We start from the raw sequence: 27,757 nt of genomic DNA, 5'->3' as shown, positions 1-27,757 counted from the left end.
CACCCAAAACTTCCATGGGTGCTGAGTCGGTAATCATGGGAAGGAAATGCCGCTGCTGAAATATGCAAGACATGTCAAAAGCCAGGGGCTGACTAAGTCCTGCAGTCACCGCCTTTATCTAAAACTTCACTGCATCTAAAGTGTATCAAGCAGATTTATATTAGATCTAAACTATAACTGGGTGATGTTTAATTTGCAAGCCCCAACTGTATTGTCTTCATTTTCATAAAATATTGTTTTTACTTACTTTTTTCTTTTTTTACATCTCAATTCAGCTAATCCTCTCGCAACTCTTCCAGCCTCTTCCTGTCTGCATGACCTCGCTCAAGCATTGGCTGCACATCATTGGAACTTTCAGACAGTGACAGTAGTGGACTGTGCTTGTGTAATGTATGTAGGCACAATGACTTGAATTCCCCATCAAGGGCTCATATGCCAACACAAGAGCACAACTGGGAGTTGTCACCCCATAACAAGTTTGCTTGAACTTTAATGGCAGAGTCATTGGATATCCTTAAATATAACTGGGTGACATTTAATTTGCAAGCCTCATGGGCCACGAACAACTGTAATTTCTTCATTTTCATTAAATATTGTTTTTTTTTTTCCAATGAATGTGCTACCATTGGCATGGACCTAGCTGGCTCCTCTTTATTCTGCAGATGAGCATCACAGCCCTATTTGTTATTGTTTCATGAGCGGTTACTTGGAGTATGACTTTCCCTATAGGAATGAACATACCATGACGTGTAAGCACAGAATATATAGAAGATAACTGGGTCCATGTCAATGCAATGATCACTGGATCTGGGCTGAAGGTACATTTAAATAGGCTGCATGCACTCAGGCACTAGGGGGTGGGGGCTTTATTAAAGGACATCTCCCCTTTTGGTAAGTTTGCATACATATACCAAATAAATATGTAAATAGAAGATTGTTGAGTATATTTAGAGGGGGTATTAAATAGGGCAGCGCAAATTAACGATGCATTTCTCCATTAATCGTTAATCTTTTTGATCGATTAAAGTTTTTTTGATCGATTGAAACTTTCTGCATGAGCGCCAGCCAAGGCATTGGCCTATACACATACAGCACAGCAATTAAGTAATAAAATGAACTAGGATCACACTAATCCAGCATGTTATTATTCTGAGTTGGCCCACTCAAGTGGCGGCCATATTGAGTGGGGCACAGATTAATAACATGCTGGATTAGTGTGATCCTAGTTCATTTTACTACTTCATGTAGTTGGATCTGTATGCGCGTTATAATTAATCGAAATTAATCGATTAAAAAAAATTTGATTAATCGAACACGAATATTTTAATCAGTAACAGCCCTAGTATTAAATGAACAGCACTGAATGTTTATTTCCTTACATTCAGCAAGCCTGATAATTATAGCTTAGAACTACAAAACTCTTTAAAATCCAACTGTACGTCTTTCAAAGCAGCAACACACATTTTAAAATGAAATCTACTTTGCAAAAGCTGTTTGAGAAGCCAGTTTGTAACAGCTGATGCCTATTAGCAAATTCACTGTACTTTTCTCAAAGTTAGATTAACATGCATGGAAGAACTAGATGACGCCCCCTTCAACATCATAACTCAGACAGCAATCTTGACGTGTGGTACAACACATCTGTGTTACTGAGTAATCTCTGAGGAAACCTTGACTTGTGTTTACACCCTCTTATGAGAGCAAGGCAGATGAGACAAAGTTATGTACCATGCTATACATTACTATGTGATTGGCGCAGTGAGACTCAATCTGAACATCTGTCTCTCAGCGTTAATGTATGCTGCTGCTCATCTCCAGAGGTATCATCCTGAGATATGAATTGTCAGTAGGAATTAGACACTACAGCTACTGAGGTGTGTTAAATAATAGTCTGTGCTAGAATCTATCTGCAGTTCTTATCTGGTGCTATAAATGCACGTTTTTTGAACTGAAGACAATAGATGGCAATTATGTAGTTGTTGGCTTTCCATAGACCCCTCAGACAGCTTCATGTAAATACACAATCAGGGCTGTCCCTTTAATGAGGAAGTCTGTGGCTGTTGCCTCCCTTTAGGTCTCATTCAGGCAGAGTGGCATGGCCAATCTGTTGCAGAATGCTTGCAAGGTGCCTGCCACCACATTTCTAGCCAGAGAATCCCAGGTTACTAAGAGGAGGCAGGGAGATATGTAAGGGCCATACACATCGCCCTGCTCAGCTCTTAGCAACCTGGAAAGTTGTGGCCAGCATTCCACCCAGCTTCTGACAGCCAGGAGCTGGGTGGGACACGAGCCAGAGCATTGCAGAGCATTGCTCTGATGCTGTGCACCACCACCAGCATAACCCCCCCCCCCCCCCCCCACGTCTCAGCTGGAAAAAAGCTAGTGACACCACTGTACACAAACCAGCTCTGAGGAGAACTGTAACTTTTGGCCTGGTAGGTCAAACACAACCAGCTAGTCCTTTCATAGTAGGGGCAGACGTCTGTGGGCTAAAGACAATATACCATGCAAAGTGTGCCATGGTGCTTCATTGATTGATGGGTATGGTGAAAGGTGGGTGTTCCTAAAGGACAAGGTGTATTATGAATAGTGATGGGGTCCGATTTGTAGTGGTGTTTGGTGAACTGCTAAAACAAATTTGCAGATTGCAAACTGTAAGGCAAATCTTTAAGATGATCTCTTTCTTTTTTAAAGGCTAATAGGCAAGGGATTGTCAAACAAAAGGCATTGGTAGCTGGGCTCTGCCATGGGGGATATGTACCACTGCAAAATTTAAAACAAATACTATTTGGCAGAGAACAATCTTTTTTATAAAGGCTTAAAGGGCAAAATTAAAAAGGCACCATTTCTTCATATAACATGCTTGAGGGATGCCTTAAATCTGGCTGTGAAGTGAGACATCTGTATGCACTAAAGCAAAACTGATATTTCTGAAGGAAAAAAAAATACCTTTCAAATTGCTGCTAAATGACAAACAAAGTGGCCAGCGATTCCCTTCAACATCTATACCAGACCCTTAATCCAGAATAAGGATCTGGTATACATCTTAAAGGTGTACCCTACAAGAAAAACATTGTGGGGTTCATCCTACACATTTTTACCAGACTGTTATCCTTTATGAGAGTCTGGTATGGCATTTAAAAGGGACCCCATGAAAATAATATACCCACTAAATTCATACCAGTCCCTTAGATTGTAAATAAACACACACACCACACATAAAGTCTTCTATGAAAAATAATAATAATGTCCTTCAATGTCTAAAAAATAATGTCCCACAATGTTGAAAATATAATGTCCTACATTGATCCTCTCCTGCCAACACTCTCGCCATGAATGGTAGAATCTGTGGCCAGCAGCTAGATATCAACAAACCAGCCAGGGATCCAGTTAACATCAATGACCAAATATAGCTGGGATGCAAAGTGTCATTGGTTGCTAGGATGCAAGTGGCCGTCAGCTTCCTAACAACCGATGACTTTGTGCGACCTGGCCATATTACAACTGGCTTGTACAATCTGATTTACATATATTAATAACTACATAGTGCCAGAAGTTGCCTAAACAATCAATTTATATTCAATCAGATAGGCCATAGCTATATATGATGCTAGCATACAAGTCAGCTTGGAAGCAGCTTTATAATACTGATAGGAAGAAGTGTGGATCTAGGGTTACTCCCAAATCTAGTATGCAGAGTAAGGTTTCTTGTTGAAGAACGTACAATGGCTCCAGTTAGGTTGCTCCTAGATGGTGTATTATTGCCTTTCAGATAAAGTCCAGGAAAAGTAAACTAATGCATGCACCAAACTTGAGATTTAGTCCAAATGCATTAATTCCATCATGAAAACCCAAGGTAGCAAACTACCATATTTTGGGGGCTTACAATGCTATGTAAGGTGGGGAAAAAGACCAGGTAGGATTTATTCTGAGATATATGAATATATGATTGAGTATATGATACTGGAAAGCAGCATATAATAGCTTTGAAAAAACAAGTTATGATAAGTATATGGAGGTATCCATGTTTGCCTATTAACATATACATTCTGTGTTTTTACAATTGCAGTACAGATCTGGCTCTATGTTTCTAGACTAACAATTGAACATTTTATGGAAAACACATGGAATATGTTCTAAGTATATTAAATGTTTAAGATTTAAAAAATGGAATTATACAAAATTCAATTTCTCTTCAAGTTTCTTATATTTTTAAGGCATCTTGGCACCATAATTTTCCATATTTGAAAAATAAGACTAAATAATCGACTGCTTTGAGTACAAAGAAAACAGTACAGTTAAGATTTATCAAGCACTGTAACACTTTTTTAGATTAAATTGTTTCTGATGTTAAACATTAGGGACAACTCAGAGTATAAAATACACTAAAGGGCAAGCTATTTAGTTTTTTTTATTATTTAGTTTATGATACTTGCATAGTTAGCCAGATTGAAAAAAGACACAAGTCCATTCAGTTCAACCAATAGGAAGAAAACACATGAATTAATGAAGAAAGAAATAAGTGAAAAACCTTCATAAAACCTTAAAAAAAAACCCTATGCCCACCACTAACCACAGCTGATCCAGGGGAAGGCACAACAAAATCCCATGGTTCAATTTGTTCCAACAGGGGGGAAAAAACACTGGTCTACAAATGTTGGGAAATTATCGACCTCTGAGATAAAATCTTATATATTTTGATTAGATGAATTAGAAAACAGGTGCTGGTTGGCTAAAGTTTTCAAGATATTTCACAATAAAGATTTATACATAGGCGAGAATATTTGCCTACAAGGGAGGGAGGTGTCTGATGATCATGATGCCTTGTAACTTCTTGAGAAAGTATGGTAGAACAATGAAAATGGTACCACACATAAGTGTATACATTTATCTTCACTTTGAGATGAAAGATTATTACCTAACTGTAATTTATTGCACTTTTATTGCAAGGTACATTTGTCTTGGTCAGATCTACACATCATACAGTTACATCTGTTGGCTTGTGTCATTGCCTAACATTTCCAAGGAACAGTTGCTTGAAATTTTACCTTAGAAGCCAAGATGCCTCGAAACTGAGTAAACTGAGTAAACAATGCAGATAACGTCTGCTACATTTGTGGCGAGGTTACATTTGCATCTCAAATGCTCAGTATGACAGCAGATGTAAAAAAGGCATTCCACCTATATAGGACAAGAGTTGGTCCCCTCATTATTGTTGCATTACATGTACAACTTATCTGAGCCATTGGCTAAACAAGAAGAAAAAAGTATTTCGCTGTCCCAATGGTGTGGAGGGAACCCACCAATCATAGTAGCGACTGCTATTTTTGCATGGTTCCCCCAATTGCCAGAGGAATCTCATGTGGCACCATTCTCATTGCTGTAATGCCGCCGACGGGGCGGCCTCTTGTTTGTCTGCCGCGGTCCTCTGCGTCCCACCGTGGAACACGGAAGACGCACGAACTCTGGGTTGTGACGCGGCGGCTGCGTTCCACGGTGGAACGCGGAAGTCGTCCGGACCAATCAGCGATCCCTCCTCACTTCCTGGCCCTATTTAAGGGCACTGATGAGGCAGCATGGCGTTCTGTGATTGTTGTCTGAACGCCTGCTGCCTCACGAACCTGTGTATGGGACTGTCACCAACCGGACCCTTCTCATCCCCCTGCTGCCATCTGGAAGACGGACCTGCTCAGTTCTGCTACTGGAGTCACCTGGGAGTCTCAGCCATCACTCAGCTACTGCCAATCGCAAGTACCCTATCTGTGAGAGAGCACCTCTCCTCTGCCTGCCTGCAGGCTGATATGAACTGTGTATTAGACTTACTGAGTATCCGCTCTTAACCCTGCCGCAGCCACTGCATTCTAGTGTTTCAACTACCAACCCACAGTCTATGAAGCAATAGTACTGTGTTGAATTGTGTTGTTTTTCCTTTGATCACGTGATGGTAGAATCTCAAACTCACCGTTGAGATTGTGAGTGACGCCTGAGATTCGTATCTGATTGATCCTATTACTCCGCAGTTGAGATCCACTATTGTAAAAACTGCAGACGTGACAATATCACATTTTTCAGAAAAGTTATGGATCATAATCACACATCGCCCTCGTAATTTTGAATTATTTTGATGCAATTTTGACCTGAAGCTGTACCTTGGAAACTGGAGCCAATTAATACTCAGGACTTAATTTTCCTTTTTAGTGACCCAATTCTGGCAAAATTTAGCTTTAATTTCCGAGGCTTTCTCCTTGTAGACCAGTGAAATCCTTCCTGATCACCTATTGAAAATTCCCTGGATCGACAATCTATGGTTTTATTACCTATAAAAACAGGCAGTGGTAGGCTAAAGTAAAGGTTGGGTGGATAGTTCTGAGGCCACTTGAGAAAATCTGCCTGCTATACACGGTGGGCCCTGGAATAATATCTGGTGATCCTGCCATGAAGATCCTTGTTCAGGCATGTCCTGACATAAGAGTCCTGTTTTTCACTCCTGCTTTGTTACCCTGTCACAAGGGCTTCTGATAAAGACTTTAATTGGCCATTTCATATACAGCTCATAGGTCCTTTGCCTACAATTAAAGTGACACAAAACTCAGGAGTTAAATCTCGAAAATACATTCAAATACCTTAAAGTGAATTTAAATCCTCAGATTTTTTAACATAAACCAATACTGTAATGTGTGCCTTACTGTAATCCATGGTTGTTTCCCTTCTCTTTGCTGCTCTTCCTTTTAAATCCTCATGTCTTCTTATGCTGGGGGAGAACTTCCTTTTGCAGCTGAGTGCCTCTTCCTGTAGTGCTGGCTCAGGTTGCAAACCTGCACACAGACACCATGTATCCATTTCAGAGACAAGGCAGTCTGCTGCAAAACAGAAGTTCTGCCCAGCATGAGAACAGATACAGATTTAAATGGAAGAGCAGCAAAGAGAAGGGAAACAACCAAGGATTACAGTAAGGCGCACATTACAGTATTGTTTTATGTTAAAAAATCTGAAGGTTTGATGTCACTTTAACTATTAACAAAAATCTATCTTATTAGTGTATCACTCGGCTGTAGATCCTCAAATCATCTCTAAATTGGTGCTGACACTGTCCTTCCTTCTGTAGGGTTGCTACTTTTGTTCCCCATGGTCCCTGTGCGTTGTAAAGTATCCTCCACCCAAAGCTCGCTCTTGTGATAGACTATAATCTCAGCTTTAGTTTGCCAATTTGTACTGAACTTTTAGTCCATCAGCGAGCGAGCCTTGAGAGGTGGCTACTTTAACACACAGGAACCATGGTGAACAAACGCACCCACCAGAAGGAAGGACAGTGTCAGCACCAATTCAGAGATTATTTGGGGATCTACACCCGAGTGATACACAAATAAGGTCCAGTATTGTTAATAGTTAAGGTACCTGAATGCATTTTTAACATTTAACTCCTGAGTTTAGTGTCACTTTAAGCTCTAGTAGGGGTCAAAATGCATCAGAGAGGATGAGGGTTTAGTATGTCCATTGCTGCTGGACTAATAAAACAATTCAAGTGGAGAGGGGGAAAGTGGTGTGCATTTTTATGTTCTTTATACATAAGGCATTTTCAAAGATATCAGAGGCCTTGTAATGTGGGCACATTGCTTCACAGCAGTTGAAGATCACACTTTTCACCACAATACATTTCCAGTTGCACTTCTTCTTAGAAAGAGTTAAAACAGTCAATGCCAAATGGTATTAATATTATAAGGAAAATGATTACAGCCTTGCAGACCCAGATCTTACTGTTCTTCCAGTTATAAAAAAAAAATGCATTTTCTACCTGGAAAACAATCTGATTTTTGCATTCTGTCCTCCTTTGAAGGAACAAATGGAAAACATTTAAACCAGATGAGCCAGTGGATAGGGAATAGGAGCACCTACGAGCAAAGGATATACTGATCACCTATATCAAGGGAACAAGAGTGGGTGGCCGGAAAAAAAGCAAACCATTTCATTCAACCTGTAATTTGACATCTGCAAAGTATTACCCTGTGCATTGTAATTGTTGTATCTTACATGAATTACTGGGAAAAGGACAGTACTTTAAATAGATGTTAACTTCATTATAGCCCTAGGATAAGAGAAAAACACACATTTACTGAGCTCTCTCCCCTCCTATTTCTTTTTGGTGTATTTTCTTTAAGAAGTCATTTCATGGAGTTGTTCCATGTTTTAGAATGTAGCAGAGGTAATATCTCCTAAACATGAAATGTAATATTGTACTGTGGTTTTGTCCCTAGCAACCAGTGTGTGTTTTCTAGCTAATGGGAAGCAGAAGAGGTTATAGAACTAAAAACAGCTTTAGAAGTTGCAGAGAGGGAATGGAAAGGGAGTATTAAAACTAGCTGAATCCTCCTGTAAATTCTGGATACAGAAAAACAGCAAATTAAACATGGTTTGCAACGTGTTTGTTATTGTTAAATAAGAGGAAGGTATCTTGAAACTGAAGGAATGTTTGGCTGTATCCCCAAGCCTTTTCTTTACAAATTCATAGCAAACAAAAGTGGAAGGCACTGAGAATGCCGTTATTCGGAGGCATGCTTTCCAGCAAATTTAGGGGTTTCTATTAGAAGAATTGATTTATAAGTGGGAGAATAATTGTAAGAATTGCTCTAACCATTACTGTAATTGCAGTCTATTGTAGTCTGCATCCTTTTGTGTAGGCTCCACTTCTTTTGTCCGTATCTATATATATAATTAGCATTGACCAAATAAAAACCAAAATGTGCTGGTGCAAGTGGCAGTTTCCTTTTATTTTCTTTAAAGTACTGCTAATGGTCTGTGCAACCAACCAATCAAAAGTCTGTAGAGAAAGAGAAACTCAACCATGTTCGGTGGCTGTATCTGATTATTGAGGGATAGTAACATTATAAAAATGGACATGAAAATTAAAGGTTATCTTGCACCTTCCCACCCCAACAATAAAAAAAACCTGAAAGCAATATAGTAATAAAACATTGAAAGAAAAATGCAAAAAAATACTTACCTTATACTCTTGCTTCAGGCATGCTCACACTCGTCAGGATAAAATAATTGGAGCTTCTTGATCTGAGGATGCCAAACTTGTGAGAATGGGTCCCTGCACAGTGCCGAAGAATATTCTTGCAAAAGGCTTCTAGGAGAAGGAGACCTAAGGCTGCTTCAAAAGTTGTTTCTGCCTTGTACTGTATCTAAGACCCCGTTCACATTGAGTGATTTATCGCGCGGTATCGCTCTCCAATGCTTGTCAATGGTGCAAAGGATCCTGCTGTCGCGGGTCGTGAGTCGCTACAGCAGGACCCTTTTTGGAGCGGATTTAGCCGTGATTCAAGCATGCTCAATGCAAGCATTTACGCGATATCGCACGACAAATCGCGCGATATCGCGCAAAATGCAAATCGCGCGACAAATGCGTGACTTGCGAACCGCTCAATGTGAACGGGGCCTTATACTGCTGAGCACCATTAGCTGGACTGTCAGCGCCACCAGGTCCCATCTTTCTATCTTAGTATCCCTGGTAGAATGTTTAAGAAAGTGATTTAGGCTTCTTTTTAACATCATCATCTCATCAGTCAGCGCTGCTTTCCGAAGCGTTCTAAAACTGATCATACTACTAGAGTATTTTTACATATTTCTTCCAATGTTTGATTTTTTTTTATTGCTTTTAGTTAACATTTTTAGTCAGGGGTGGGGACTATAGGATATATGAACCTTCAATTTGCATGCACTTTAAAAACTCTTTGAAGCCAGTGGAGAACAACACAAACTAGCTGGCAGGCCACTTGATCCTTCAAGAAACTAGTCACATTCTTTAATACGGACTCAGTGGAAGATATACTTCCCTTCCATGGTACTCATATACACATCTTTTGTGTATATGAGTACCATGTCATGTGACTCTTATTAGTAGCCTGATGTCCCTGGCCTCTTTTAGGTCTTATAGTTTGTTATCATATCGTGAGGTGTGCATAGATGGGGAGTACCACATCTCAATCATTTATATCAAAGAAAAAAGAGAACAATCAGACTTTTAAGGTACTCCAAATGGCATCTTTTTCTATAAAATATAACACATTTTTATTTGAACATATCTAAAAACATGCATTAAAAGAAAGAAATTAACTAAAAAAGACCAAAGGATGTAGCCGCATCGTCCCACACTTATTTTAACATTACAGTACTTTTTACAATTTACTGAGTATCAGCTTCCTTGTCGTGTTGTAGTCCAGTGGGAGGATGACAAATTTATACGCGTTTCACGAAGATCCGCTTCTTCAGGAATAGGCTACTATCTTTCTATAAGAAGTTTGTATATTAAAGAGCATTCATTCTTTTAGGTCTTAGGATGATTGTATTTACAAGTGTTTATCAATTCTTAGACAGTCAAAAAGATTTAACTAAATTAGTATACTGTGTGTTGTACTTTAGTACCATTCCTCACTACCCAAGTACCCTATTGTCTGGCCCATGAGTGCATATGGAAGATTATAGTCATGGTCCTGTTCCAATGCATGTGTTTATTGGTTATGATGATTTGGGTCAGTCAGGGTCCACAACATATGGCAGATTATAGTCATGGTCTTGTTCCAATGCATGTGTTCATTGGTTATGATGATTTGGGTGAGTCAGGGTGCATAATGTAATATCTATCTGATGGAGTTCAGAAATCTAATGCAGTTAGGTGTCTAGGTTACGTGCATAACTACCAACACACAAGTCAAAAAGACTGTAGAAAAAATAGAAGAAAACTCTCAGCAGCACTTTTAAGTCTCCTCTCTTCGGTCAAAACGTTTTCAGACAAGTGTCCAAAGGTTCCCAGGCACAGCAAGAAAGATAAAGAACAGATTGAAAACAGATGGAATATGTTTTGCTTAAGTGTTTCTTCTTCATACTCCAGGCAGGGGGTTAATTCACAAGCCCATCAAGGTGAATGCAGTCCTGTGCACATTTGAAAGTTTTGGTGATTTGGCTGAATCTTGATCTACTCTCATCTCTGTTATTTTCAGTGGAGTACACCAAATGTTAAAATACGCACACCGCCCCTCCCAAATGGCATCAAAACCAATTCACACAGCTCAACCTTTCTTTACTAATTTGATCAAAATGATTTTATGTTAAAGTACCAACAAAAGGACACATTTTTATAAGCATAACAACCAATTACATTTTGCAGTTTCATATGCTGGCTACCTAATTGTCAGTCCTTATTCAACTTGACCATAGTTTTTATCTTTCTTTAAGGCTTGCTGCGCAATAGTACAGGTACAAATGCATGTTTCGCTTTCATGCAGTGTTTCTTTAAAAAAGAAAAATCACAGGAACTGTAATAATATATGGTAGCAGCATGTATATTTTTAACAGAAAGGATGAGATAAGTGTGGAAATATAGAATGTGATCACATAGGATGACCACAGGCATAGTATCATGGTCAAATGTAGTGTAATTTTCCACCACACATAATTCCTTTTCCTTTTGAATTCACCTCTAAAAATATAGCTGGATAAAGTCCACACACATCAAACCCTAACTACATTTTCATTCAAAATCAGCTAATTGCACTCCAAGGGTGTAAAAACAGAAAGTGTGCAAAGCCTTAGTTCATTTTTTATTAGAATGCAGCCACAGCCTGACTTTCTTTTAAAATTCGACTACACCAGGAAGAGTCAAATTCCTTGCGCGGACCCCTACCTTCTTGCACATCATATCTCTCTACTCTTCTGAGATTGTCTAATCAGTTTCTGGGCTGGCCCAGCCCTTCCTCCCCTGCCTTTACCTCCCTATATAACCTTTAATGCAGATTCTGTAATAATGACCAGTCACTGCTGCTATCTCTCCTTGTGCGGGGTCAATGGTCTTGTATTCACTCCCTCATGAAGTTTTCTGCAGGCAGCCTGTAGTGGGTGGGATTTTCTAGGTCCCTCCCACAGCTCTGATCTCACAGTGAGGATGTCACCACTACCTTTTATATGGTAATGCCTACATTTGCAAAGGTGTTTGGTGCATACAACATTGATTTAAATCCTGTGTGACTATTGAGGAATACATTTTTGAAAACATTTTTGTAACCAGAATTCATCTTAAAAAATCCTCGATCTGCATACTTGTGCCAGGGTGAAACTACTGAAGGCAGCAGGTCAGCTCAACCGCCAGGCAACTATCATTTCTTGAAGGAGGTCAGCCAGGGCAGCCATGCCATTTCCATTATGACAGGCTTGCTTTAACTATATTACTCCTCTTTCATTGTAAAAGTTCAGTTTGCCCACAACCCCCTGCTCCAGCCTCACAGAACCGTTTTATTTTTTTCCTCAGGTACAAGATCTTTACAAGCAATTAATCTAGCCATAAAAAGAGCCCCAATTACAATATGCTTGTGTAATCAGTGGATATCCTTTCATCCCTACAGTTAATAATTGCGAGGGCCCTTAAGTGAATGTTTCTAAGATATACGGCCCACCTAGGTACAGCACTTTCCAATGTACTTCATTTATTTACTTTAAGCAATTTTTTTTGGCTCGGAAACATCAAAAATGACTGTCTCCTGTTTCATTCCTCTCCTTTTGAAATTGTCCAGGTTTTTTTTTTGAGCTAAGAGTCTAAAGTCATAGCACAGAGCTGGGCCAAGAGGGAGAGCTTTCGAAAGGCTCTCACAGCTGTGAAAACATAGTCCTGGGGCAGTGCGCTGCTACTTCAAACACATGCTTCAGGTGACTGAACACCTTGAATCTCATTCATCAAGTGTTGTTTATACTGGCTGACACACCAGACTTGGGGAATTAAGTTTGTTAGAAAAGATGTACAACAAAGCAAAGTACGGCAAAGGAACCATTACCTAAATTAAAAAAAAGGATGTGAGTGTAGGGTAAGTATAGCACATAATAACTAACGGAACTCTTCATTGTTGTCAGCCCTTCTCTTATTTATAAAATAATCAAGGTTTTGTTTTTTTGAGAAATGCACAAAGGATAGATACCGTTTCCAAGCCACTGGCCGGTGTCCTCCATCCCCCACGTGCTGCTTCCACTTCAAATTTTACCTTGACTCCACACCAAGACAGACTACTCAAAAAAACATGGCCACACACCATTTAATCCAATGTCTTGAAAAACATTATTGATCTAGAAGACAGACCTATGGAACCTACCTGAATCCTCCCACACTAACACATTTCATTCACTAGGTTTCATCGTGGAGAGGGGGTGAAATAAGGCAGGGTCTTTTGGTCTGTCTGTCTGGTTCAATAATGTTTATCAAGACACTTAATTAAATGATGCAAAGTTAGCAGGTCACAAGGTAAAAGGCTGTAGCCTGTGGACAGCCAAGACCTATACAAGATGTCATCTGTTAGCTGGCATCCCAATTCAGGAAGTAAAAGCGCTCCTTAAATGATACTTGAATAAAGATGGCTCTGTCTTTCTGAAAAGAAAAGAAGAAAAAGGCATTATCAGGCATAATTTTTTAAGATACTGTATACCATGACCTGGATGAATGAGAACCTTCACAGACATATTATCAGGTGAGTACTGTCATCTCTGTGCCAGGTAATAAATATCTGAAAGTGTTAAACTTCATACATTATTAAGCATGCATGCACTTAACCTAATTATATATCTGATGCTAGGTCTGCTTTAATATTAATATATTTGTTCATTTATAATATAACATGGGCACCTTTAGCTGTGGCATACTTTATTAAGAAGCCATGGACATGCCTTCTCCAGCCCCGATCTAGTAAACTGCAGAGAGCCCCGGTAAAAAGTGAAGTGTATTTTTGTTCTTTATTGAACATAATATCATTCGGAGAATAATTCACTGGTAATTTGCCAGCAAAAGCATCACTTTCTTTGAGATAACAGCAATTTATCTAATCCGTCTATGAAAAGGAGACAGGCTGCGATATTTGTTAACGTGTTAGGACTTTGGCTGGATCAAAAGAGGAATGAAAGGCTGGGGCGAAACGCCGCCTCAAAGGAAGTTCTACCAGCTAAGTACTCTTTAAATATTAATGGGGCGTTTTAATATTTCTTTTTCATCTTTAAGTACATACATTTTGATATAAGATAACAATATACAGCAGTTGCTAATGACAACATTCTTTAGGAAACCGTCAATGGAAAGGTCATTGTGTGCAGATTCCATAATGATAACGTGACTTTCAAGATGCAATAATAAGGGACTATTTGTTTAAGTGAGCAGTTGTAACAGTTTTATGTCAATAATCTGAGCAACATGTACCAAATTTAAGCGGATGATTTATAAATCCTCTGCACAGCCATTTGCTGGGCAAATGCCGTTCACACGCCATCCCTGCCACTAGATGGCTCCGAGGAGCATAGGACTTCCACTGCTCCTCGGCGCAATAATGACATGCGAATGGCATTCAGCTAGAGTATGGCTGGGTGGATGATTTAGAAATCATCCCCTAATTTTGTTTATAGTTTTTATCTATTTATAGATGTAATGACATACATAGCGGGTGGTGGCAGTCAGTATTTTATACCTCTCAACCTTCTGACAAGGGTAAGAGGGACGCATTATAGCACAAAGTATGAAGGCAAAGCACACACCCCTGACATGTCCCTACATACATAGTTACATAGTATTTGAGGTTGAATAAAGACATTAGTCCATCAAGGCCAACCTATGATCTCTTTCCAGGAGTACCTGTATATTACGGTCCTGTGGCAGTGAGTTCCAGACCCTAACTGATCTTACTGTGAAGAACCCCCTTCGCCCCTTGTGCTGGAATTTTTTTCCTCCAATTTTAGGTGGTGGCCTCTAGTTTTTGTAATGGAGTTAATTTTAAACAGTTTATCGCTAATGTTGCTACCACCATTGAACATTTTGTACATGGAGATCATATCCCCCCTTAATCTCCTCACCTCCAATGTGAACATGTTAAACCAACCATGAAGAATTACTAATAAAAATGACTGGTTAAAGTAGTGACAATGCGGCTTCAATATGTATTTGCAAATGTATGCAACAAAAACTTCTGTAGTCACAGTTTAGCCACGGTTTAGTTTTTTGTTTCGCTGACTAGCTTGAAAGTGTGATAGGGACCCTTTTTTATTGTGTTGTACATTGCCCCGCCTATGTGCACTTTTCTAGTTTTTGCTCGTTTCAAACTGATCTATATATACTTTGTAGTAGTACACCTTAAAGGGAAGCTGTCTTATGACAATAGTGGAGGCTCCCAACTGACCTTTGGTTTCAATTTCTAGAGTCGCTAACCTAGAACAAGGATATGGACTCATGACTTATATATACTTGCTTGGGGTAAGTGACTTAAGCACTAAAGCCAGATGGAAGAGAGTCAGAAAACCATCCTTTTCAGCAATTGCAGGGTCAATATTTAGTATTTGGTTAAACTGCAGTCAAGTTGTTATTGGTGAGATTTACACAGCAAATTGATTTTTATCTACTTTACTTGTACCAAAGCTGAACTTCTGGCAAAGATCTTTTCACACCAAGGATTTTTACTCTTGCTTGAGAAATAGGGTTGTGTGCAGGGGCTGTGAATTTAGAGTCCAACAGTGTCCTGCCTCTCATTGCTTAAGCCCTAATGAAGGGGGATTCCTGACTCCCATAATGCGTTGGCTGTGCATATCTTAATTTGTTATTTGTGAACCAATAAAGGTTTTTTGAACTCTTAAGACAATTGCATTGTGTTCCTTTTAATCTTCATTCACATGGATTTCTCATTCTGGGTATCCCCTCCTTCTGGAGGGCCCCCCATTTTGTGAAGAGCTACTAGAACTGAGACATCAGGCACAATATTTAAGAACGTTAACAGTCCAGCACTTCATCTCCACTCCCCCTTGGAGGTTGTTGTAACCGTCAGCCGTCGCTCAACAATACACGACAAGAGGAATCTTATTATTTTCTATGGGTCCTATTCACCACTATGCAAAGTGCAAAACATGTGACCTGCAAAAAGGTGCAGGTGCTTCTTTTTTGCCCCACAGACTTCAATGGAAGAACATAAAAAATGTATTGTACAAGAAAATGCAGTTGCACAAGTGTGAACAGAAACTTAACATGCCCCATGCCAAATTCTTACAGTCCCCCAGATAAAATGATAGGGGCTTTATATGTGTGTATGTCTATGGGCACAAACTGCTAACAGAACAGATACAATGTTTGTAAATACAAACCTGCATTCTATTGACATGTTCATGTGGGAATAAGAGTTTGCAGTTCAACAGAATTTAGCGTGTGAAAAGCCTCTTTACCTAAATCATTATGTTTATGAATATTCATGGAGCTGCAGCACAGTTTATAAATATAGGTGTGAGTAAACAAGAAGCTCGAATTTATTCCCAGGATCAACAAGGTAATTTTGGTTTTAGAATGTTCAGATGTTTTTCACTGCGTAATCCCGCTGGGGTAGGCAGGCCATTGTGCATAGCGTAAGGTGGCCTTTGTTGGTAAAACCTAATAGAAACAAATAATGGAGAACAAAGGCTAAAAACCAAGTGGGAATATATGAAAGAGTTGTAGAGAAGCTTATATATTGGTGAGTGTGAAGCTTACATAGCATTAATTACTTTGTACCCACTCTCATGCAACATTATTTGGGCCAGGTGATTGGCTTAGACTTCAGCGCTGCATTGCGAGAGAGAAGGGGAGTTGATCACAAGCCCCTCTTCCTGGTTGGAAGACACAAGTATATCTCTAGGCCTTTAGTATAGAAACAGATCAGCAGGAGAGCACAATGAATGTATTCAATGCACTTATTTATTTATTACCGCTACTTATATAGCACCAACACTTTACATCAGTCCCTTCCCTCAGGGAGCTTACAGTCTAAGGTCCCTTTCTCACATACATGGCCAATTAATCTTCAAGCATGTCTTGAAGGAGAAAACCAGAGTAAATTCGCACAAGCACAGGGAGAACTTTGCAAACATGCAAACTTTTTTCAGCTAGCGACCTGACCAGGATTCAAACCAGGGTCCCAAAGTGCTGTAAGGCAGAAGCACTAACCACTACACCAACATTGAATTTCTTTCATCTGACCTTTATATAATACCATGTGGCTGGAATCAGCAAGTTTTTCACTCCCTCTCCATGTTTGTAACCAGGGAACACACACTGACCAACATATTATCAGATTCAGGAACATAAAGCAAATGAGGTAACTAGCAGATACAGGGGTTTCATAAACAGGACAGTCAGACATGTGAGATAATCTTAAAGTGCATCTAAAGCCAAAATGTTGTCCTTTATTTTGAATAAATCAGAGAAAGGTTATAACCCCTTTCCTTTTGTGTTGCCTTCTTTGTTCCATTGGGGAGATTTACTGTAATGTTTTGTCCTGTAGATGCACTTGGATGTGAAAAGAGGTCTCACCAAACGCAGTGGAAATCCTCTCTGTGGCCATTGCATTCTTAGCCTCACCCTGTGTAGAGATTTTTCCATGTCACCCAACAACAATCTAAGTGGCAGCAGACTGAGAGGGATCGTCACTGGGGTTGTTTAACAATCAAAAGAATTCAGGGGTGTGTTTTAGGGGTGCTAAAGTTTGATTATACTTCAGCAGACATTCTCCTTAATCTCAGCTTTTCAAACTACATCAATATTTCAAGATGACACAGTTTTACAATCTGACAACCAACACATTTTCAAAGGGAATGAAATTACATTTTAATAAAGACCAAACATGGCATAAATCAAATGCGTATATTGCTTAGGAGACTAATATGTTCCATCTGTCTTCTGTATGTATGAATAGCCATGTTGGCATCAATCTGATTGTTATTCTCTTATATATTTGTGTTAGCACTTCTTATTACTATAGTGGGCAGCACAGTGGCAGCTTCTGCCTTGCTGCCCTGGAGGTCCCTGGTTCAAATCCTGGCTCGGTCACTATCTGCAAGGAGTTTGCATGTTCTTCCTGTGCTTGTGTGGTTTTCCTCCGGGTACTCCAGTTTCCTCCCACACTCCAAACACATGCTGGTAGGTTAATTGACTCCTCTCTAAGTTGGCCTTCTATGTATACATGTGAGATAAGGACCTTAGATTGTAAGCTCATAGAGGGCAGGGACTGATGTGAATGTACAACTATGTAAAGAGCCCTTGCATCTATCAATACAGGAAAATGTCCCACTATTTTTATGACATGACAACGGCTGAGAGCTCTGCTCTGTTTTAAATTGTTTCCTCGGGCTTTGTGGTTGACTAGTACCTCAAGCTGCAAATAGATCTGTGACTGATGTCTCCGGGGATACTTTGAGAATGAAATTACTAAAGCTGATCTTGTTACACTGTTTATATAAACCTTCTAAGTCATGGTTGTGCAGTGGAAATAGAAAATCCCCCACCCAATACCTCTATCGTATAGCGTTTGTGATGTCTTTTCTCTGGTTAGCAAGAATCGTCTCTGGTTTATTCTAAGCATTGACATTCTCCTAGTCAGACTCACTTAGTGTTTTGTGTAAACGCTGATATTAACAGAGATTTAACTGGAAAAAGATATGAACTATTTTCTAAGGATTACCTAGTATTTCATTAAAGTTTTCCTTCCCCTCAGCCCCTTGTCAACAATAAAGGTCTTCATGTGATTCCCCATTTGCCCTCATCCCTGTGTTTGGTGCCCTGCATATCAGTGGGCAGGCAGCCTAAAAGAGTACTGTGGCTTCTGAATCCATGTCCAAAATTTAGCAGATGATTCTGGAGTTCTATCTCTGAGTTCTATCACGCACCTACAGTAAGTCTGTATAGCTGCAGAGGAAGTGACCCTGGAGCAGTTGTTTGGTATGTTTAAGAAACATTTTACTGCCAGATAACACATTAGGAAACCTGGCGAAGTACTAAAAAAGGGGCGTATTGGGGATTTAGATCCATTTTTAGAAGGAAGTCCCCCCCTTAAATACAGATGCCCACTATAGTGAGCATTTGTAAACATGAACAAGTAATAAAAATGTAAAAGTCACGTAAACAATTACTTTCAGGCTAATACTTCACTGTCGGGAGATGTAGACTACAGAAAATAATAACTCTCATTTGGTGGAGTGTTGAATGTTTGCGCTGTCATCTCCTAGGCAACCCCTTGCCTAGTTCCAAGTTTAGTTGAAAAACCCCAACTCTTCTAGAAGGAACGGAACGTCACAAGTTGCCACCTTTTGAATGAATAAATATGGCATTATGATCTCTTTCAAATACATAACACTGGTAACAAGTCCCAGTTTTATTGGCTAGGCAAGACAATTATCTTGCAGGTGGCAACTCTACCTGTGCTATAGGGAGGAAATGTCTAAAAATTCAAATGTTGTGTCAAGTCTCCTAGTAAAAGTAATACAAACTATTTATTGGATTAGCAACTGACTCCCAGTGCCACAAAAGAACCGGGTGCATGCATTAAAGACAGGGGAGGCCGTGCCTGGTATCACCAGGAGGAAGCAGTTAGTGTCAAGACTATAGTTTCTGTTTAAATTAAAGTCATCATGAGAGAAATATGGGGACAGCCATTGCTAACCTCCTTCTGAAAATGCTAATTGCCTGCTTGTCATACTGACCCTCTGAGTTTCCTGATCTACCTTTTAGTTTTGGGTTAGCAAATCAAAGTTAGAAGGTAGGTTTAGATGTTCTTCTCTGCATACTTGTCCCAGATCTGTAAGTTAAAGCATTAAAGTAAAAGATTTGGCATGGCAGCAAGGCAGTTAGCATTTTTGGCTTCCATGTTGCTATCATGAAAAAAGTGCTGGAACCAACAGTGCCGAGAGTTAAATGAAATGCCAGTACTGCATTGGGTGGGGATGACCTCCTATTTTGCACAAATGCACTGCATTGTTGTTTATCTTATTTGAAATGTGATTTTATTTATCTTTTCTAATTATTTTTGTGGTAGGTGCACTTTAATTAGCAATCCACAGTTTATTGCACACATATATAAACACATATGGAAGACAATCTTCTTTTGAAACAGTGTGAGCAGTGCATTATTTTCATACTGTCTGATTTCCAAGCGACCCGAGACTTAAGGATAGGAGAAAAGAACAATTATGCTTAGAAAGTTGTATTTGACATGACAGAGTCAAGCAAGTGTAACCTTAACACCGCGAGCTGGGGGCCTCTGGGAATTCATTCTGCGAGGAATTTACCTAGCGCGGCTCTCCCATGGCGATACTCAACAAATGTTTTTACTCCTTGCTCTACTAAACCATAACCTGTTTTGGCAAAAATGAACCATTAAGGCCTCTTCCTTTCTCTGTTTTCAATTTAGTATAAAACAGACTGTTTTTTTTCTTCCAAGGATTGAGTGTACTGGAGAACATAAAACAACAACAAAAAAATGTTTTCTTATTCTGTGTTTTGTAGGTATTTTGGTGATGCTGCTGTATGCGAGAAATGTATGATCGCTACATACAGGAAGTTAATTACAGACTAGCTGGAGGCAACAACAAAAAACAATCAATGGACTGTTAGGTCTATCCAGGAGGCATCAGCAATATGCTTAATACAGGAAGTGCACTCAATTAAACTGTATGTGTTACAGAATACATTGGAGCCAGATAGCCTGAGTGCTTTGGACTGCAGGCTCATGTTATATGATACAATGCTCTGCAACCTTCCTCTCATGGTGCAATGGGAGACTGTACAAGACTCAGAGAAAGGAATACAATGGAGAGCCAGTTAGAAGGTATGGAGACTCTTCTAAATCAGTTTAATAGGAATAAAATGGAGAGCCAGTTAGAAGGTATGGAGAGTCTTATAAATCAGTTTAAAGGACATGTATAGGGGCTGCCATTGCCACCTGTTTCTGCAAATGCTAGGTACCTTGCTATTATTGGGCAGCCCAGTTGCTTAATGGTTATCATATCTGCCTTGCAACAAAGGGGTTCTATGGCTTGGAGTCAGGACACTGGAGTTTGCATGATCTCCCTGTACTTGCGTAGAGTTTCTCTACACATTACAGAGACAAACTGGTTGTTAAATTGGTCCTGGTATATAAATGTTTATGAGGTAGGGACCCTGTTTTGTAAGCAACTTGAGGACAGGAACTGATGTGAAGTAATAGTATGTAAAGCTCTGTGTAAATTGAGGCATTATTTAAATGCATATAAGAAAAATCTATAGCTTTAGTACTTTGCGATAATGTTGTGGAATACGCATGTAGTTCACAAACATCGCAGTGAAGTCAAAACTCATAATAACACATAGTGCAAAGTAGTGACTCAGAAACTACTAAAGCAACTGGGTCAACATGACATCAAGGGAACTAGTATTTTGAGAAGAATAATTTTGCTGTTGGAGCCTCATTACTGATTCATACAGGTTTCCTTTAAAGTCTAACTCCAGGCTGGCCAAAAAATACTCAATTGTGGGTGTCTTAGTATAGAATATGGCATAATTAATGTTGGTTTCAACCGGGGCAAGGGGTGGGGTTTCTAATAGAACGGAATACTTACCTTACTCCACAATCCTCAGGCTTCCTCCCTGCCAGATTCGTGACCAGTACCCCATAGTTACTCTTCTTCTCCGGTCATGTTGCCACCCCTATAGCAGACATCATCATGTAGAATGCAGGACCAGTTACCTAAGAAGTTCCTGCATTGTATGTGATGATTACAACGGCCTGTCCACATTCTGAGGGATCGTTGATTTAGGTACATATTACCCTTTATTAGATGCCCCTACTGCTGGATCAACCATTAAGTAAAATAAGCATGTGCTAGGGTAACAGGTAAGGGCTGCACCACAGAGTTTTCCCACATAGCTATCATGTCGTTAAAGGATAAGTGTGGTGCACTTTATCACTTGTACTTTTTGCCCCTTTGCCCTTGTGTAAGGGATCCCACCATCCCCCTCAACAAATGCATATTTACAAAGATCTGATTGTTGCTGCCTCCATTGTTTATCAAACTTACACCCAGCCATACACAGGGCGAATGCTTTTCACAGGGTATTCCCGCCACTAGATGGAGCCGAGGAGCATAGGAAATTGCTATTTCTCTGAGCTTCACCCTGAATGTATACATCACCCAAATAAAAGACCTTAAACAATTAGTCTATTTTCTAATAATGTATGAGTCTTATTTCTTGGACTGGGGAATGCACCGCCACTCACATCCAAATTCTAAGGCATGCAGACATGTTCTTGCATCAGTACAAGCTGGGACAATGGCTGGCTGAATGTCATGGAAAATTGTTAATTTGCAGAGGCCTAACTTTGCTTTATGTGTGTTTTAGTACAGCATGGATGAGTGAGTGCCACAAAGTATAAGTATATATAAGGTTGCACTATTCTCTAGGCTGTACTTTGCTCAGACCACTGGGAAGTCCTTGGTAATCCTTTCTCAGAAAGTCTTTTCAATCCACTGTAATTGATGGGGGAAGTCCTAGAGATAGTGCTTGACACTATTGTCTCATAGACAGACAAGGCATGTAGAGAGTGCAGTGTGGAGCAAATGTATCTGTACTTGTATAGAGCATGATCCTAAATGCTTTTGTGTAACTTTGTATAGGTAGGAATGTTGTTTCTGATGTAAGTAGGTATCATTTACTTCCTTGCTTCTCAACTGGTGGGTTGTGACCCAAAAGTGGGTCGCGACCCCGTGTTCAGTGGGTCGCCGAAATGCCTTCCACTTTTCTAGGTGAGAGGCTCCTCAGCCTCCCCCTAGCCTCCCCTAGCGCAGCATTGTCTGTTCTCACACCGAGCAGCCATTCAAAATATGCTGCCTGGCGCTGAGTGTCAGCTTCAGGTGGGGTGGGGTGGGTTGGGCTGGGGGTATAGTAGCGAGGGAGCTCCATCCATACCTGTATTGCTTACAGCTCCCTTGCATGTCCTGTAGAGGTGCCTGGACCGGAGTGACATCACATTCTGGCTCCCGACACCTCTACAGGTTGCACATGGATGCTGTACAAGCAATGCACATATGGATGGAGCTCCATCACAGCACAGCAGCCCCCAATGCCGGCGTTCCCTTGCAGTGTGACTTAAGTCACGACTTAATGACTGAGGACAAATGTGGGTCCTGGGGTTACACAGGTTGAGAACCATTGCTTTACTTGGCACCTCTTACAATACCCTGCACACAGCACTGTGAGAAGCAGTCAGATGACTTTAATGCAAATGTGTTGCAAAAAACATGCTGACGGAAGTAGAGAGAGTTAGCAATGAGATGACTGCTGCCGCTCCTTCACTGTTCAATTAGCAGGCTCAGGGTGGAGAGCAGACAACACTCTATTATGAAACTGTAACAGAAAAAGTGGTGCCATCCTCCCAGTTGTGCTGTGTAGCAGTGCTGTGTAAATCTTAAGACTGAATGGATAAAAAGGCAAATTATTTGGCAGGTAGAACAGCTCCCTTATATGTATTCCACCGATGTGTTTAGATGTATGCCTGGGGCTTAACTTTAAGAATGAAAATTGATATTCTTGATAAGCTTATTGTTTAGCAGGAAGGTTAGGTGGAGATATAGGTTAAATGTTAGCTGGCATAAGTGCTACTTGGGAATCATTGCTGCTTACACTAAAATCAAGTTTTGTGTTCAGCAATTCTACCATCTGGGTGATGGGGAAAGTGTTCTCCCACCATTTTTGTGCTTAGCACATGGAAGATATGCAGCATTTCTATACAGGATATTGCTTTCTTTAGACTATCTGAACTGACACCACTCGAGGTTGAGATTGAACCCAATGACGTATTGCTGAACTGGATCAAACCATTTCCAGCGGGGAACAGGCTTTGAACTTGATTTTGGCACCTGCTCAGGCAGGACAATCTCAGCTTCAATCTAAGAACAGTACCAAATAATTAAATTAATACACGGTGCCACATAGAGTGTGTAGGCGTCAATAAGCAGCCTGTCGTTGGCTGCAAAAAAATGTTTTCCTTGGACGTTCTTGCATAGAGTTTAGAGGTGGCTTAAAAACTGATAATAATGTAGACAGATTTCGCATAAAATATCCTTATATGAAATTAAAATGCTCACAATGAAAACATGTATGTGTTTCATGCTAATGGGCGTTTTATTACTTGCTGTGAGAATGCACTGCTCTGTTAGCCTGCATTTTAATGACATTTGTATGTATCCCTAGTTCTTCAATATCAACTCCTGATTTGTTGCAGCCAGTGGAGGAGATATAGAGCAATGGAATGAGTCTTACGATCTTGCAGCAATGTCTGTCCAAAGAAATTCAGACAAAACAAAATCATTATTGAACTATATCAGATCAGGTTGTGTGCTCTTGGTACTTTGCTGTCTCAAATTTAAGCCCTAGGAGACCAGTATTGGGCAGAGTTTATTATGACCTTAAAATATCCAAATGTAAGTAATAATCTATACTTGTGTAGCGTTGACTTCCACAGGAGCCGCTGGTCATTTTTTGGGTTCTTCTACCTGCCCTGTTTCTAAATCCAGCAGCACCGACAACTAATGATCAGGCTTGAGTCTCTAGGGTCATTTTACTATTAATTGCTGAACACAAAAATGAGTTTAGGGTTGCAGGATACCCAAAAGCACAAAAAATGGAGGACAGAATTTTCTAAAATAGTAGCAGCGACAGATCCTATGAGAGCGACCCAAAAAAATAAATTCTGATAGAATAGCCAGATAACTCTATGACCCGGTCTTTTTTCATGTACAAACTGGCTTGTTTCCTCTGTAAGATACATGGGTCTTCGGGAAATGACTCTTTCTTACAGTCTTTCTCACGCACCAACTGACTTCTGTTCCCTTTGTAAGATACCTGGGTCTTCAGGCAATTAATCCTTCTTAGAATGTCTTGATGACAGCTGCTATCCAGCTCCTCTGCGACACTATTCAGCAAGAAGATCACTCCTCCAGTCCATCTTCCTTCAGGTATCTTCTCCAGCAATTACCTTAGTATACAGGGGCCTCAGCACATGGTACATGATGAGGTCAGATCCTGACAGCAGATCCTCACACAGGCCTCCTCCCAGGGAGCAACCTGTTTTGGAAATGTGCTCCCAAAAATGTATCATCTCCCCAGCCATACCTCTAAACCAGCCCCTTAGGGATTGGTTAAGTCAGATAAATGTTCATAAGATGGAGTTACTCCTCCTACAGGGCTTGGTGGAGACACCTCCCAGGAACAGACCAAAGCAATCAACCCACCAGGCTTATGGAAGACCTACAGAACACAGAAAAATAGGTGCTCAGACTGGTTATGGCCCAGCAGTAAATATACTAAATTTATCAGAGACACGAGTCATAAGGCAGGGTTATTACCCTGTAAGAGAAGTCACGGTCTTTTTCATGTATGAATTGGCTTCTGTTCCCTTTGTAAGATACCTGGGTCTTCGGGCAATGAATCCTTCTTAGAATGTCTTGATGGCAGCTCCTACCCAGCTCCACGACACTCTTCAGCAAGAAGATCCCTCCTCCAGTCTCCTCATGGTACATGATGAGGTCATAAGGCAGGGTTACTAGACTGGTTTTACACATCAGCACAGAGTGGAACGATCCATCTTCTGTATTTGCCCTGGTGACCATTGTAACAGAGACAGAAAGTGAGAGGAAATACAAAAATAAACAGCATGGATGGATGAATTTCCTCCTGGGTTATGGATGGGCAGTGGATGTGTCAATGTCAGAATACTCAAACAGTGACGGTAGCCGATTGTTCACTTGACATTTTCCACCAGGTTCCTTCGCTTATTTGATCAAAAGATGTTGGACAGAAGGGTGCCAACAGGGCCGCCAACTGAGCAAATTGTAGCCTGTTCTTGATGAATTGGCACAGAGTATGGCCAGCTTTAACCTGATGTTCGATGGAAAACCTTTACACTGGCATCAACTCGCCTGCGTTCGGATTGCTAAGAGACCTCTTACTAGTATACATGGAAGCATGAGTTTTCTAGCTGGGCCATCAACATGTTGATCCCCCTCTGCCCCATTGTTAGCATAGGAGTTTTGTCAGTGTTCAGGGCCAACGAGCGAGCAATTATTCCTCAAAGGTAAGTGGAAGGATCTCCCACATGACTCTGCCGCTGGCAATGTGTCGCCCATGTGACATCAGCCTAAATGTAACAACAGTACATGCCTGCTCTATAGACAAGTGCACAGTATACAGTAGTATATATATGAAACACAAGCTGCCAGTTTTCATACAGCAGCAGACTTTAACTGCAATAATTAGCAATTCATGTAAAATAATTAGTCTGCGATATGTGCACACAAGGTGACAAAGCGCCTTTTATTTATGCACCGCTAAGACAACCTGAGTTTCCATTTGTGTCGTCAGACTTCCAGGTAGTTAAACATGTTATTAAGATCTGTGAGTATCTGCTGCGCCAACACTCAGGTATCACCCACCTTCATTACAACTTGATTAATTAACCTGTTTAACGTGCCAAAGCTAACACCTCGTCATTAGAATCTATGGGAATAACTAATTAGGATCTATGAAATAATTTGTTCCTCAATTAAAATGCTGCAAAAGGGAAAAAAAAAAAAGAATGTTTGCGTCTCATTATTCCTGGCTTCCTGTTATCGCGTTCGCCGGCGTAGAACTACGCGCACGATCAGCCGAGGCTGTTTTCATAAAATACAATATTACCTTTTGTAAGAAATTATGGTTTTTAATAAAATATGTAAATGGCGCGCCGTGAGAGCGAACAGCGGTAATCATTTTCTACAATACCTGTTTTGTATTTTTTTTCCTAGCATATGCTAATTACTAAGGGTTCAGTGCTCGCAGGAATTAAATACTAAACGCAGAAATAGAGAAATTCAGTAAATCACGCAAGCCTGTTGTATAACATCAGTGGCAGTGCAAACAGTGAACAAAGCAAAGTAAATTAAATATATTACAACGGCATAATGAGATAAACTCAGCAAAGCTGGGTGGCCGGGCTTCTAAGTGGAAAGTAAGTTCTGTTATCTACAGACGTGGAAACTGAATCCCAGAATAATAGATAAATACGCAGATGAAATACATACATAGAATGAAATACATACATAGGATGAGATACAACTGTACATAGGATGAAATGCATACATAGGATGAGATACATGCATAGAATGAGATACATGGGATGAAATACATACATAGGATGAAATACATGGGATTAAATACATATAGAAGATAAAATACATACGGGGGATAAAATACATACATGGGATGATAAAATGCATACATGGGATAAAATACATAGGATAAAATACATACATGGGATGAAATACAAACATAGGATTAAATACATACATGGGATGAAATACATATATGGGATGAAATACATACATAGGATGAAATACATACATGGGATGATAAAATACATACATGGGATAAAATACATAGGATGAAATACATACAGGAGATGAAATGCATACATAGGATGAAATACATACATAGGATGAAATACATACATGCGATAACATACATTCAGTACATGGGATGAAATACACACATGGGATAAAATACATATATGGGATGAAGTACATACATAGGATGAAAATACATACGTGAGATGAAATACATACATTGGATAAAATAGATACATAGGATGAAATACATTCATGGGATGAAATACATATATGGGAGCTGTCTTTTGTGCCAAAGGATTTGTATTTCTGTCCATTCAGTCCTGAGATTTACACAGCTCTGCCACACAGCACAGTCCAGTCTGGCGGGGGAGGGGAAGTTTCTTTCTGATTTTCTGTACAGGGCCCCCTTGTAAGTTTTACTTAAAGAGATACACTAAGAACTTATACATTTAGGGCAGAGTCATATTGCCTTTGTAAAGTGCCCCCCGTGTGCAGGGCCATCCCTACCCTGTACGGCGCATGAGGCCGTAGA

This window comes from Nanorana parkeri, unplaced genomic scaffold (assembly GCF_000935625.1).
Source record: "Nanorana parkeri isolate BGI_ZX_2015 unplaced genomic scaffold, ASM93562v1 scaffold140, whole genome shotgun sequence".
Lineage (NCBI taxonomy): Eukaryota > Metazoa > Chordata > Amphibia > Anura > Dicroglossidae > Nanorana > Nanorana parkeri.
Note: the sequence above shows the minus strand (reverse complement) of the source record.